The sequence below is a fragment of the Siphateles boraxobius genome, unplaced genomic scaffold (genome assembly GCF_051911475.1).
Source record: "Siphateles boraxobius isolate OS27281-9 unplaced genomic scaffold, OSU_SipBor_1 9, whole genome shotgun sequence".
NCBI classification, from domain to species: domain Eukaryota; kingdom Metazoa; phylum Chordata; class Actinopteri; order Cypriniformes; family Leuciscidae; genus Siphateles; species Siphateles boraxobius.
The window spans coordinates 12,300,828-12,317,197 of NW_027509219.1; the positions used below are offsets into that span (position 1 = coordinate 12,300,828).

Consider the following 16,370-nt stretch of genomic DNA (forward strand, 5'->3'; position numbering starts at 1 on the left):
TTCTCATTCATTACAATTAAAGCCATCTTTTGTTGTTTTGACGACAACATTAATGACAGACGCATAGCCTATGGCTGCTCTCACTTTTACAGCTAGTGCACGGATCCATTGCTGTTTTCATTATACTGTCTGTCACACTGTCAAATGCGTTTTATACATAACCGACTGTGTTTATGAGTATACTTACCAAGACCGGAAGTTTTACACAATTTTGCGTTTTTCCCCCCATTAATATGATCAATATAATCCGTGAAAAATAACTTTAGTTTCTCGCGAGCTGTAGGCTACTCTATGTATGCACGCAGTGCAACTCTCTCAGAGAGTGCACGAGTAGCTAACTGGATAGTTTAAAACCGCTTGAATGTTTAAACTGATAAGAATTAAGAAGACTTGAATGGCCCGATTGTGCAAGAGACCATTCAGTCATGTCCCGACTCCTAAACGCGCGCGAGAGAAGACGCGCGTCGGCAGCCCCGCTGAACACTCAAGCTGTTTGTGAAATTGCTAAATCGTCATCGGAGGCTGACAGGCTGCTCTCGCGCTCAGACAGGTGTTGTTGTTGTGCGTGCTAGGGAACGTAAATGCGCCATACGTCATCGCGTCGCTATATCATTGATATCGCGATATAACACATTTTTTCATCATGTAAAAATGTAAACCGGTATTATCGTGGACGGTATGATATGGCACACCCCTAGCTGTCACTTTCAGAGCTAATCACAGATCAAATTTAATGATACACATTTGTTTTCCTCCTAAATTGTTTACGTTTATGTTAGCATAAGCTATTCGGATTGTGTTTACTTTGATACTCGCCGAGACAGGCATTATGAGATAATTTTGTCCATTCAAGCACAAATAGATGAGAAAGTAATTCGGTGTTCACATGCTTTCTGCGAGTTTCGAATAGAGTTCTCTTTCGCACTCAAATGGTTTAAAATTGCTTGAAAGTTTAAACTGAGAGGACCCAAAATGAGATGTGCAAATGAGAAACTTTCACTCTGTGATTTGCAATTAATCCAAGAGTCACATGCGTTTTAATCCTGGTGCCTTGTCCGTATGGATCGCGTATCAACTACGATCCACTTGACATCGCACATCTCATGTAACTATCACAAAATGCACATATCGCGATATCGATGCTAAAACGCTATTTCATACAGCCCTACTAGCCGTTTCTCAATACCAAGTATGCCAAGTTCTTATGCAAGTAGTCCGGATTTGAACTGTATTTTGCAAGATGTGAAATCTGAATTGGAACAGTACCTGCCCAGCGCATGATGACACTATACAAGTTCACAAGAACACATATTGAGAAACTACCGACTCTAACCTAAAGCTACAAACCTAACCGTGTAGAATTTAAATTAATTATTTCTATGGGTACAATGTTGTTTTTCTTTAATTATCTTTTGAAATTCAGATTTGTGCAAATGCACAGAATACTTTAAATGGAATACATTACTTCACAAACTTAAAATACCTCAAATGCATTGCTGAGGCTTCCTGATTATTGTGCTTTAGTTTAGGATAATAATCCTGTCTGGGTAATGTTGTAATTTACTTGCTCTCAGTTGTTCCAAATTCAAAGACTTTCTTTCTCCCATGGAAAAAAAAATACATTCTTAGTTACTCTTCACTTTCATCACTTTTTTTTCCTTTCAAAAAAAGACTGACAAGTGACTGAGAATTCCCACAGAAGAAAATCATACAGGTTTTGGAAAAACATGCGGGTGAGCGAATAATCAGGGTTGCCAACTCTCACGCATCTGGCGTGACACTCACGCATTCAGCCTCAATCTCATGGTCTTATGAGTTAATTATACATTAGAATTATACATTCTTCTGTGCTATATTTTTTTCACTCATGTGCACTAATTTCCGAATTACAATAAGCAAGTTCAGGCTCTTAACTACTGATTGGACCACTGCATTTTCTCATGCAGAGAAAAATCGCGGACAAAGAGGACACGGACACCGACAGACTAGACAGAGAAGGTTATTTTTGATATGGAACAAATTCTCAGCTGTCAGATTCTGTCAATATGTCCCACGTTTTGGCGCTTTTAAAGGGTCATGAAACCCTAAACCAAATTTTCTGAGATTTTAACAGAGGTATGTGTGTTGAACACCATTGAAGACAATTTTAGCATCTGTTAGTTTTAATAGTAGGGTCGAAATGGTTACATTTTAGTTTTTCCCCGCAATTTTCGTCTTCCGGGTTTAGAATCTTCATCGCAGGCTGTGACGTGGCAGAGCACAGTGTAGTGCGTTGATGACTCATAAGTCTCTCATAATTATTAATGAGACACTGTCTCTTAATTATTCATTACACCACGTGGATCTTTCCACAGACATGTCAAACTGTGATATCACGTAGTAAAGGAGAGAGACAATCATGGGACGCAAAATTTTCGTGGTGCAAAAGTCAAAGTGGGTAGAATATATTTCCCCGCGATGCTGCCAGGGCTAGACTCTGGCTCCGGGCGGTTGGTTGGCCATCAACCACGGACACTTCTAATACGTGTGCCGCAAACATTTTACCCGAGAGAGCTTCGAGAACTGGAGAATGGTGGACTTTGGCCTTATCGATGACCAATGCAAGTTACGTCTTGCGAGTAATGCGGTACCAAGTCCTGAGGACTTTTCTATCCCTTCAGAGGTAGGCTATGTGTGTGTCTAAAATGTAGCCCTGGTCATTTTACTTGCCTTTTGTTAAATAAGCAGTTGTTATGAACATTTTAGATATTTCGATAATATATCAATTGTATGCTTAATGCTTAATGCGGAAGACTTGTGAATGTGTAGTGTTGACGTGCGGGCCGGGCGACACCGTGTGGTGACTGTGTGTGTGTGTGTGTGTGTGTGTGTGTGTGTACGTGCTTGCGTGCAGGCAGGTCAAGTCTGCGAAATGATTCGGGGTCAGAGAGAGAAGCGATAGGATGTGTGTTTGGACGAACGACTGAAAACTCTGAAATTATTGTTCATTATTGATCGTACATTGTACAGAGGTCAAAATGATTGTACAAATACGATAATTATCGTACATCTGGCAACACGGCTGGCTGATGACAGTTCCCCCTCTCCTCTCCCCTGCCGTGCCACACCCACTCCCTCCCTTCTTCTCACAGCCATCACACCCATTTAAGTTGCATTTTTCAAAAAGATTGTGAGCTAGACTTGAGCTGAAAGAGGGGGGTTTCATGACCCTTTAAATGTGACAGATCGCTGTAGGGCGTCAGTTCAAACGGCACGTGATACAGTAGGCTACCCACCCCGTCAACAAATCTCCCAGCCCCCCCCCCCCCCCGTCAACAAATCTCACCCCCTCAACATCTCTCACTCCAAGCAAAACTCAAAAGTTGGCAACTCTGATAATGACAGAATTACATACTGGCAGCATGGGTGAAGGACAAAATTGTTATGATTGTGATTGCTATCACACAAAAATGTATTCATTGATTAAAAATGAAAACTATATTCTGAAGAAAATTTTTAGTTTGAAACATTTCAATTCGCTATGCATTATATTGTGATAAAAAAACGAATATAATTTATCTTTTAAACTGTTTAAAGTTAGCATTACACTGAAGTTGTGACCATTTTCTTCCCTATCCACTTAAAGTCCCCTTGTGGAGAAAATCGAAAAGCGTTTCTAAAGATGCTGATTGTTAAAATACAGCTGTCTGACTCTGAGATGGCGAATGGGAACATGGTTTGTGTGTAACATTAGCAACTAGCATGACCACATGTCCCGCTTTGCGTTGTACCGCACAGCATTTTCAACCCTTGTCCCGCACTTCGCATATTGAGAAAACATCCTGCATTTTCATCAGTCTGTTGGTTTTTAATTATCATATTAAGAATACGTGCATGCGTTCTTTTGCTTTTTTAAGAAAGAATTTAATTAATTCTTTTTGCGGCGTAGTTTTTCACCTATATTCAACAGCACTTCGTCAGAAGTACAAATACAACCGCCGTTTTTAAAATCCTATCCAATGGTTGAAAGCAAAGGAGTAAACACGGTCACTAGTGGGTTGTGACGGTTGTCAATCAAAATGTGGAGCGGTGATTCGTTGGATAATTGGATAATAACAAATGGATAATTCTGTAAATTAAAATGTAGCTGAATTTATCAACTTGTTGCCTGCTGTGGTTTTAATGCACATCCACTCTAAAAATATGGAAGTTTTTGGTTTAATATATTAATATAAAAGACTGACAGTGATCTAATTTCATGTTGTTTTATATTTTATTTTTTCATATTTATTTTGTTGGATTTTAGTTGGACTTGGTCATAATTGTTTCAAAAATAGTTATCTGCATGATGGGCTCAGTGATGTTGAATTTAAATGACATGTAAAATAAAGACATGTTATGTTACATTGTGATGTAATGGTGTTTTCTGGAACGGACTAAAGAACAAAGAATGTTTATCAGTGACAGGCGGAATACAAATGTATTTATTAAGTTAGATAAACATTATATAACAGTTTCAGGTTATGTTTTAGTGTTGGTAACATGTCCCACATTGTCCCACACAAACTTATAATTGTCCCACATTTGGTTTGTTTGTTATGTGTCAGCCGTTGTAAAAAGCGATACCACTGTGCAGCGTTTACCTCTGTTGACCAAGTGGATCTCTGAGCTGGTGTGAGTGGAGGTGAGGCTAATTTGCATATTCATAAAAATTAATTTAAAAAACAAAATTTCACAGAAAAAAAAGTTATGTCATTTTGATGATCAAGTATGAGTTTTAAGGGATAAAATTATTGACAACAGGGGGACTTGTGTAATGCGTAAAATGAATAAATAGTAGGACCCGGAGACAGCCTTTCTTTTTGTCATGATGAATTAACAAGCGGATTTTGACAAAACCAAGTGAAACTGCTTGTTGAACAAGACAAATGTAAGACGGGACTTGATTTTGTCCTTCAGGAATTATTTGATTTGATGGTTGGATCATTGTGGTGTGCTATTGCTGTGATCTCATGTCATCAGAGATGAGAAGAGATGTCGCTGCAAGAGTGAGGGTAACTTATTTTGATTAAAGAGGACTTATTATGCCTTTTTACATTTTCAACACAAAGTGTACTCCAAATGGAGTTATTCTCTGTCTGACCAAAGAGAGCACACTGTGTTTCGAAAGAACGGGCTTCATGGAGACCGGAGTGTTACTGACAGACTGGGAAAAGAGAGGTGCTGCTACACTGTAAAATATGTGAAAAATAATTTGTGCTTTTTGAAAATTCAAGCATAAAAACCTATTGTTGTAGGCACAAAAACAAAATCACGACTTTGCAAAAGGTCAACATGGTCTCTTCAGATATTAAGAGGGCACATGAATTTTAAAATAATAATTTATCTTGTACATATACATTTAAAAACAATTATTGTCAATATTGATTTTATGGTGACTTTAATATTTGACATATGAAAACGTACTACACAACAATTACGATCCGGATATTTTTATTTTACCAACAAAGTGGCATGACTCACCAACCCGGCAACAGTCACGAGACTTGATGGCTCGCGAGTCAGCTCTACTTCACGCGCACAGGTCAACAACGCGCATGCACTCAATCAAAACATAACGCACGGAAGTAGCACGCGCAACTCTTTTCTTTTTGATATATAACTGACGCTAGAAAACTCGAGTGTGTCATGATATAATATTATTTATATTAATCATATAGTATAGGTCTAGATGGTTTAATCGCCCGGCCCCAGCAGTTCCATTTATGGAAGTGTATTTAGAAAAACATTCAGAGCACGCTTACAAAAGCAAACGTATCTGCTTCTTTGACGGACAAAAGTAAATGAGCTCAAGGGTACAAACTCCTTTAAACTTTGGTTATCCATTATGCAGAATTAGGACTAAGAGAGAAAACACTCACTTCCCATGTTCCCAACCGACCCACGCACATCTGTTAATATAAATAGGCCGCCGCCTCAGCATTATGTGGGAAGAAATCAAGAAAAACGAGACTAGATTATATCACCCAGTTCACGTTAAAGTCTACCATGCTCCGCAAAATCCCCCAATATTTCACAAAGTTCATGTTAAAAGAGTTGAGCTACAAATTAAAATATGCATCTTGATCGAGTAAAGAGAGAACGACTGATACGCATCACTCACCTGCAGCAATTAAACTTGATGTTACTAATGCAGCTGATCCGTTCATCGCCCCCTACAGGTGAGGACATATAGGTTTGTTCTGCATTCATATATGTTATGGCATGGCATGCTATATTATATTATATTATATTATATTATATTATATTATATTATATTATATTATATTATATTATATTATATTATATTAATGTAAGGAATAATTGACGACGGGCCGTTAAATTATTAGAAAAATAATGCACACCCGAGCTGGTAATGCGGCCACGAGGAGAAGGATAACTGAAATCATTTGGCGAAGTGATATGGAATAATGCGGTCAGATCTGCCTGGAACTACTTTAATCGTGCACACCTTAGAACTTTGGTCAACCCATCGGCATCAGAATCAAGCATTCAACAGCTATATTATATTATATTATATTATATTATATTATATTATATTATATTATATTATATTATATTATATTATATTATATTAATGTAAGGAATGATTGACGACGGGCCGTTAAATTATTAGAAAAAAAATGCACACCCGAGATGGTAATGCGGCCACGAGGAGAAGGATAACTGAAATCGTTTGGCGACGTGATATGGAATAATGCGGTGAGATCTGCCTGGAACTACTTTAATCGTGCACACCTTAGAACTTTGGTCAACCCATCGGCATTAAAATGCTGTTTATTCTTCGCTTCAGTTGCTTTTGCTTCAATATCTGCATTATTTTTTTGCAGTCAGTCTCACACCTTTAGTTCCACCACGACCTTCAGTTTTCAGCGTTTCTATTATTCTCTTTTTTCCATTATTTTGACAAGCCCTGAAACTTCTTTACTCCCTGCTGTATTGTCTTCTTTTTCATTCTGTTCAGATATTTATTTATTAATTTATTGACATTTTTTGATTTGCCCTGCCTCTTGTCTTATTTATTTGAACAGGATTATGCTGGAACGGATGTCCGGATGTTGAATAAGTCATCATGTTTGTCTAACTCTCCAGGAAATTGTAAAAAGTTCCCTGTCTGTTCAAAGGACATCTTGAAACCCAGGTCTCCATTTTATAACCTTTCTTTCTGGCTTGTAAAGCGTTTGCAAGGTTGCCATCACTTCATCTCACAACAATCCAACTGGTAATTTCATTGTAATACTTTTAAAATGAAATCATTTTGAAAGGTTTTTGGATGTGTTTGATTTCTGCTCACCCAGAAATCGCCACGTCTTGTTCTTCTTTTGATACAGTGCCATCCTTTGGCATAAGATAATGTGACCTGATACATAAAAGGCCAGCTGCCTTGGTAATAAGAGATGCTTGCTGATTGCATTAGCAAACACTGTTTCATTTCAGTCCAAAAGCACAAACTCCATCCGAGTGGATTTATTATTACAGGAAAAACATGAATAAGTTGATATAATAAGGGATTAGACCCGATGGTTTTTACAAAAAAAAAGACTTTAAGATCTCCTGACATAACATAATTGAAATAGGATTTACATAAATCCTACAGATTTTAAAAGAATCTTGGCAATTATAAAACAAAGACGGAAAACAAAGGGGTTACATATTAACAGCAATTATAAAACAAAGACAGAAAACAAGGGGGTTACATATTAACAACACTTATACAGATTTGTCAGGAATGAATAATGACGGATTAAAAAAAAAATATATATATATATATATATATTTTTTTTTTTTTCATCAGATAAAGATAGTATCTTATTATGGGGGAAAACTTAACTCTAAACACATTCAGAATCCTATAAACCAGGGATTTTTGCTCTTTTGGACCCCAAGGTCCACCAAATATTTTCATCTTGGTGCATCTTAATGCTTTTGAAATTTGGTGCTTTTAAATTTGGAAGTTGGTTTTAAAATATATTAAGACACAATTTATGCTGTGATATTAATATTATATATAATGCTTAAATAGTATTTTGAAAGGAATATTTTCTGTTATGTTTCTGTTCTTTTTCTACTCACTATTACAGCGATTTATTTATTTAGATCTATTATTTATTTATTTATTTATTTTAAATCAAAGCATTCATTTTATTCGATGTTTAGCTAATTTTATTCAATTTATTTATCTGGTTAATCTTATTTTTAATTATTTTATTGTGTTTCATTTTAATTTGATTTATTTTCGTCCATTTTTTACACTGTTTTTCTATAGACTTTTCCACGGACCGTCCCTTACAGCTCCCTAGGGATCCTTAGACCCCAGTTTTAAACCCCCTGCTTTAAAGTACATCCCTTGTTGTTCTTTAGTTCAAGCATTCTGGCTCAATTTCTTCACACAGAGTTGACAGCTAAACCAAACTTATAGCCAGTTGCTTTGAATGGTGCTTACGGGGCAAAAGGCATTTGCGGTTCACAAAACAAAAGCAGGCCTCAAAATAGCTGAAGTGTTGTGAATAACACTGTGTGAGTGTCTGTAGCCACATGTATGTTTTAATAGGTGACACTGTCAAATAACATTCATTCGGAAAGGATATTGTGTGACGTCAATGTCAGACATTGTCCAAAAAGTCGATTTTTTTGCACAGTGCAAGTACGACTACGCGTGATTACCGTACTGTGTGTGTGTGTGTTTACCGTACTGTGTGTGTGTGTGTGTGTGTGTGTGTGTGTGTGTGTGTGTGTGTGTGTGTGTGTGTGTGTGTGTGTGTGTGTGTGTGTGTGTGTGTGTGTGTGTGCACCATGTAGGTGTAAAAGTGGGTGCTTAAAAATTAGACATGACCCTTTCTGTCGAAAATAACAATGTGTTCTCTCTTTTGTCTCTTTTCTCTTTTTTTCCCCTCACCCTTAGACCTTTTAGTGATTTTTGCTTTTTTTATGTATAGAAAAGCATTTTTCATTTTTCCACCCTCTCTAAAACCTTCATCATCGCCCACATGTGTAAATATACACATTCGGGGGTGGGGGGATTGGTCTAATTTATTAAAAATGATTTTCACTGCTAGTTTAGGTCTTGGGACATTCTAGCAAGATTATTTTATTGTTATTTGATTATTAAAAATATAACACATGCAAATATAAAGGCTATAATGTTATAGATTCTTGGAATTCAAACATTATGTTGTATAATTTATAAAATCTAATTGATTTGAGTCTGCAGTATCTTAATTGTGAGGTATTGAGATATTATTTCTTATATTTGAGATTTTGAGATGCACTTTTTTTTTTGGGTCTTGTCATTTTTTTTTTATTCTGACATGTTTTTCTCATGTCCAAATGACAAGAAATCATACCCATAAATATAAGAATAAACAAATGACAAAAACTGTGAAAATGAACACACCATTATACTGTATGCTATATGCACAAATATAAATTTTACATTTCCAGGCCCCTGATAATCAAAGGCCGCAGGGCATTAAAAGGAGACTCCGTTCATAAATGAACATTCTGTCATCATTTCCTCACTGTCATGTCATTCCAAACCTGTATGACTTTCTTCGGTGAAATACAAAAGTAGATCCTTTGAAAAATTTCTCACCAATGCTCTTCAAAATATCTTCTTTTGTGTTCTGCTGAAGAAAGAGAGTCATAAGTTGGAAATGACACAATGACTCATTTTTGGGTGAACTATAACTTTAAATAGCATAGTCTATTTTTTTATCTTAAATGATCTGCTGTGTAAAAAAAACAAGGAATTAAACACTGCAGACAATTAGTGAATAAATTCCCAGTATGGTCTGATTAAATACTCATAGTACGACCAAAAAAACGGCTAGTCTACTGAGAGCTACGGATGTGTTTCTGACACAGAGATTAGTGAGTGTGGGCTTGTGTCTTATAATAAAGACAGAATTGCATGCAACGCGTTAACACTGAAGAGAATAGGGTTGCTGATCAAATCCCAGTGAGAACATATATTGAGTTATATACTGGCAAACATAGATCAGTACCCACACGATCAGTGATATGCAAATCTACACGCTATACACATATCAATAGGTTAAAACAGTGCTCTAGGCATCTCAGGATACTTAGAAACCCTATTAGTATTGAACAAGTCTCAGTGCAAATATGTGTGGGGACAGAAGAACGATAAACAGAGTCTGTGGATGTTTGTGTGAAGATAAGAGTTCCTGACACCACTAATACCAAATCAGAAGACCAATTCAGCCTCTATTCATCATTATCCAGTCATCTGTTTCCTGAGCCACAGTACCCGTGGGCTTTGATGAACCATTGAGAATTAGAAATAGATTGGGATTGGGAATCACTGGTATGGAAGGTGGGTTGCTAATTGTATACCAGTGGTAATTGATGTGGGAAAGAGAGGATGAGAGAAGCACTATAACTGGAGGAACGCTAAAGGGACACTCTAAGAGGGATCTAATTACTTCAGATGACATGAGGGGATAATGACCAGTGGGTTACTGATTTTACTGCATCGGAATGTAATGAATGGCTTTCCAGGAGTGTTTTCAGAGTTCCCAAAGTCTCATGTTGTATATAATCACGCATGCTGTTAAACAAACTTCCTCTCAGGGTCAAAAACAGCAGCTTTGTTTTGAAACATGGTCAGTGCCTTATTATGGGTTGAGCATTATGTGTCCAGGAAAAAAAAAAAAAACCCAGAGCAGTGACATCCAAGGGATGGATCATATTTAGAAATTTCTTCTAATTCCAGTAAAACTTCCGTCAAAAATATCAATCATGATCATTCATTTAATAGAATTATTAAATAAATGTTAATAAATCATTAAAATAAAAGATGAAGAATTAACATAAAAATAATTCACAATTTTATACAAAAATAAAATGCATAAAATATTATAAATTGTTAAAATGTAAAATTGACATAAAATCATACATAAATAATAAATATACATATATTAAAAGTAATAACACTGATGTAGAATCAACATAAAATTCCTATATTTTTTTCTAAAAAGAAAAACACATTTAGAATTAAAATAATGTAGCATTAACATAAATCATATAACATTTTTGATGGATATGTGACAGACAAATTTGTTAATATTAAAATATTTAAATTATTAAATAACTTACATTTATGACAATTAAGTAAAATGAATGCATTAAAAAAATAAAATGTCATTTCAATAATATTTTATTTTAATAAAATAACAACTATATATATTTTTTTTTTATTGTTATTTTTTTTATATAAATGTAGAGTGAACGCTTTTCTACTTTTGACAATTTTACCGTTGTGTGTGATCCAAAGGCTTTTCTCAAGGAAAAAAACATACATGTACAAAATATGGGCTACACATGCTGTTCATGACTTCTAGTGGGCTTCATTCATGAAACACACAAGCAGAATATTTCTGTGTAAATCGGTCGTAAAAAGCCTTATTAAGTTAAATGAATGCACTATCTTACAAACAAATGATTTTATGAAGGAATTAAATTAATTTTTCTCATGCTTCATGAATAATTTCCACTATTTTCTTTAAGTCATGAACAACAGATTGTGTGTAGATGCAGCTCAAGTTTACATGTCATGGGGCTTATCAAAATCTTCCACCTATCCATCAATACTACCCCATCACATGGTTGACATTATTATTTTGAATACCTCCTTTTCCCATGCCTATTTGATGTATTCATTACATTGTCAAAACACTTCACGAGATGTTACTTCACAGACTAGCAAGATGTCTGTAGTGGCTACAAATGCTGAAATCTAAATAGGAGACTTTTAGAAAATTTTCGAATATTGGTGATTTGTACATTTCAGCAAATAGAACACGAGATTATGGAATTTGATTAAGCCTGAACACAATTGATTTTCCTTCCTTGGGTAATTTCACAATGTACAGGCATTGGAGACTATCAATTAGTGCATTTTAAATGATCTTGGACTACTTCTGTCAGATCCCAACGTTTTCGGATATTCCTTTTGAAAGATTAAGGGTAATAGTTTTGGAAAACAAGCTAACAAATTTCTAGACAAGACATCGCTTTAACTAATGCATTTCTATTTTTTTCTTTCCTAAAAGCTCAAATCTGCCATGTCATGTTGTCCTATGGGCAATTTCTTTTTTTTTAAATAGCTTTGATTTGTGCACAAAGTGTATTTGCAAGCACTTAGAAAGAGCTTTACACATAAACTGAAAACCTTTGTGAGTCTTTCATTGTGGATTGTGCACAGACAGACTTTACAGACCTTAACTTCACGGGTAGTCTACTTTAATGAACTTTATCTCATAAATTGATTACATTCCCCCCACCCCACCCCTAATTGCTATTTACTTTCCTCTTACATCATCTGATCCCGCTGATCTTCTTCAAATGCTGATTAAAACACTGTGCTCATGTGAATACAGAGGTTGAAGGGTAACCTTTTGGCCATATAGTATAAGCTGGGCAACACTTGACAATCAGCCATCCATAAGAGGCAGTGTAAAGAAGCCTTGCCTTTCTGTCATGCTGTCATACTGATTGCTAATGTATGCATGCAGTGATATCACATTAAGCATAAGATAAAGACAACTTTCAACTGAGGTTTTATCTGAAGACTGGCTTGATAGAAGTCTGTGTTTACTTTGAAGTTTTTATCTGACATTGTGGCAGCATAACACTTTACAGTCATACGAATACGCAAATAAAAAAGGTTGAAGTTTTGGTTGAGTTGCGTTAGTAGTGTGTTGAAACTCGCGGTTATGGTAAGGGGTGTGACTTTTCCAAAACACATTCAAAGCTGTTGACCAATCACAACACAGACTGATACAGCCGACCAACCAGAGTGCATCATGTTTTTCAGAAGGACTGGCTTCATAGAGACAGGAAGTTAACAGAGCGTTACTGACAGACTGGGAAAAGAGGTGCTGCAACTAAAATATGTGAAAAAAAGAATGTGCTTTTTGAACATCCACGCATAACACCTATTTTAGAAGACACAAAAAGAAAAGCAAGACTTTGTAAATGCAGCCACCCAACCAAGATTGCCCTGTTATCGGTTATTAAAGGTTATTTTAAGAGACTGGCAAGAGCAGCTTCCCAATTATCGGTACTCATCTTACTGGATCTGTCTGCTGCTTTTGACACATTTAACCACCAGATCATCCTGTCAACACTCATGACGAAGGGCATCTCAGGAACTGCACTCCAGTGGTTCTAGTCTTATCTCTTAGGTAGGTCCTACAGTGTATCTTGGAGGAGTAAGGTGTCGAAGTCACACCATCTAACTAGCGGGGTGCCTCAGGGCTCAGTGCTTGGACCACTTCTGTTCTCCATCGACATGACATCACTAGGATCTGTCATTTAGAAACATGGCTTTTCCTATCACTGCTATGCTGATGACACAGAACCACCTCTCATCCGACAGTAGCTGCTCACATCTCAGCCTGCCTGACAGACATTTCTTGTTGGTTGAAGGACCATCACCTTCAACCCAACCTTTGCTAAGACAAAACTGCTTGTGCTCTCAGTCACCCCAACACTTCACCACAACTTTTCCATTCAGCTTGGCTCATCAACCATAACTCCTTCCACGACAACTTGGAATTGTAATTGATAATCACAAGATCAGACCCTTCCTATCGGAGAATGCTACACAACTCCTTGTCCAAGCTCTTGTTCTATCCAGACTGGACTATTGTAATGGTCTCTAGAACTGTCAGACCTCCGTAACTGATCCAGAATGCGGCAGCAAGCTGAAGATAGTGCATGTCACGCCTCTCTTCATCAATTTGCACTGGTTGTCAATAACCACTCATATCAAATTCAAGGCACTGATGCTTTCATACAGAACAACCACTGGCTCTGCACCTCTATACCTAAACTCACTACTTCACACCAATGTGCCCACCAGAAGATTGATTTCTGCAAGTGAACGGCGCCTTGTGGTGCAGTCCCAGAAAGGCACAAAATCCCATTCACAGACCTTTTCCTGGACTGTTCCCTGTTGGTGGAATGACCTGCCTAACTCAACTCAAGCTGCTGAGTCTTTCAAGAAACGGTTAAAGACGCATCTTTTTCGTCAACACTTTAATTATTCTAACACTTTCTATTTTTTTTTTTTTTTAAAACACCTTGGTACGTGTACTGTTACTTACTGGATCTACATATTACTCTTTTTTTGTTTTAACTTCTATTATTGCTCTCCTCATTTGTAAATCACTTTGGGCGGAAGCATCTGCTAAATTATTAAATGTAAATGTAAAAGGGCATAATAGGTCACCATTAACTGGTTAATCTCTTGAAATGTAGTATCCAAACTAAAATAGCTGTGGTTCATAAACCATGTGGACTACAGACATAATTGGATAATTGACATAAAGGAGTTTGTTGTCCAAAAGAATTAATAATAATTAATTGCATAAACAATTGCATTACATATAAATAAAAAGTTGTGTAAATTAATTTACTAAATAAATATTTATGCTAAATAATGCACTTGAGTAATAACAAAATACATAAAGGAAATTTATTTGCATAAAATGTATATACTATTTCATATCTGAAGAATGAGCTTGGTTTTAGCAAGAAAATAAATAAAACTCTAAAAAATCGTAATGGAAAGTTTGGCTAAAAACCATCTAAATGTTTTAAAGATGTAATCATGGTAATACATCTCTGTGAATGTAGTGGTGAACAGATGACAAATCTAGCACATTTTAAATTAGCATCATCACAAAATGTGTGATCTTTCTTATCTTGGTGATGTACAATCATTCATTATGATAACTTCAATTAAGAGCTTGCTGCATGTTATGAGAATTACATGAATCTGTGCAGATTTCCACAGAATCTAAATGCCTATCAGTGGCCTAATTGTCCACGTTCTGCACCCTTGCATGTTCATTTATTATAAAAGTTTCTGAATAAATATCTTGCAGCCAAAAATAGAGCTATTTAAATCCATGTCATATATTTTTTTATAACAAAAGGATTGGCATGAGTCTATTTGTAATACTAAAGGGATATGAATAGTAAAATATTTCTTTCAATGAATAAATCAAATTTTAAGTTATGCATAATGACTTTAATGTTATCCCACAGCTGATATACAGTAACAGTACAGTGGCCAAATAGTTTGTTTAAAAATTTAAGGCGGCATGTGAATATGCATAAATCACTAAACACACTAAGCTATGCATATTACAGTCTGTCCAAATTTCATAATTTATCATTTATATTGGTAATTTCTTTCTTCAGAAAAGGGATATTCTTCCTCCATGAACATGGACTTTTAAAACTTTTTGATAATAATCTTCTCTAATACATTGCACAACATGTGTTTTGAATCTTCAGACATATAGCCATATATACTATATGGCCCCCTTTGAGAGTATCTGATCTGGCTTTTTTTAACCCTCCACTGTCGACTTTGAGTGAACATCGACTGGGAGTAACTTTTTGATCAACTGAGGAGTCCAAGTTCAAGAGTTCTAGAGTTCAGCTGCAGCATATGGAGGGCCAATCATTCGGACAGGAATTTTGACCTCTGACAGTTCAAAGGCATGACAGGAAGAATGCAGTAAGAGTGGGAGAGAGAGAAAGAGGGAAAAGGGATAAAACAAATCATGGGGATTACAAGTCACCAGGGCAGACGGTAAAAGGAATTCATATAGCACCACTTAAAAGTGTGAGCGGAAATATCAGGAAATTTAGATGGAGGTCATCAGGCTTTAGGTGTTTACTGTGATTAACATCAGATGGAAGAAAACTCATCATAGATGAGAAACATTATGCAAGGTGGTTCTAGAAACAGGACAGCTTATGGAATCTCAGGCAACAGTTTTAAAAGTTTGAGGTCAGTAAGTTCTTTTTGTTTGTTTTATGATTTATTTATTTATTTTTAAATGAATAGCCTACATTTATTCAGCAAGGATGCATTCTGGAAAAGTTTCCTGTAAATGGCATTTCATGATTTTTCATTCGGACTGCCAACCTTACATAACATATCCCAATAATGTTAGGGTCTGATACCGTGATTAAAAAAAATGAAAACAAGATTAATCTATACGAAATATTTAATAAACAAACATGCAAGGAGTTTTCTGCACAATCCCATGCAGCCTAGTCATGGGGTACAGATCTGCTGAGGGAAAAACAATCAAAGAGAATTTGGAATGTTAAAGCAAACAAAGTATAATGTGAGATGGCTCCAACTAGGGCCCATCCTTGTAATTACAGGCCAAAGACAAAAACTTTATGGATGGGTGGCAGCGTAAGGACACATTAATGTCCTTCCTTTGTTGGCACAGGAAATTCCCTGGTGATGAGTCATGTGCGCTAAACTAAAAAATGCA

The 16,370-nt window shown here is 36.1% G+C and overlaps 1 protein-coding gene across 2 annotated transcripts in view; it reads right to left on the minus strand.

Moving 5' to 3' along the window:
• Nucleotides 1-6,193, minus strand: part of gpat2 (glycerol-3-phosphate acyltransferase 2, mitochondrial) — a 79,021-nt gene extending 72,828 nt beyond the window's left edge. For both annotated transcript variants that reach the window (XM_077222714.1, XM_077222713.1), the window contains exon 1: nucleotides 6,143-6,193. The gene's annotated coding sequence lies outside the window, so the exon portion shown is untranslated. The remainder of the gene's footprint in view (nucleotides 1-6,142) is intronic.
• Nucleotides 6,194-16,370: the final 10,177 nt, after the last annotated feature.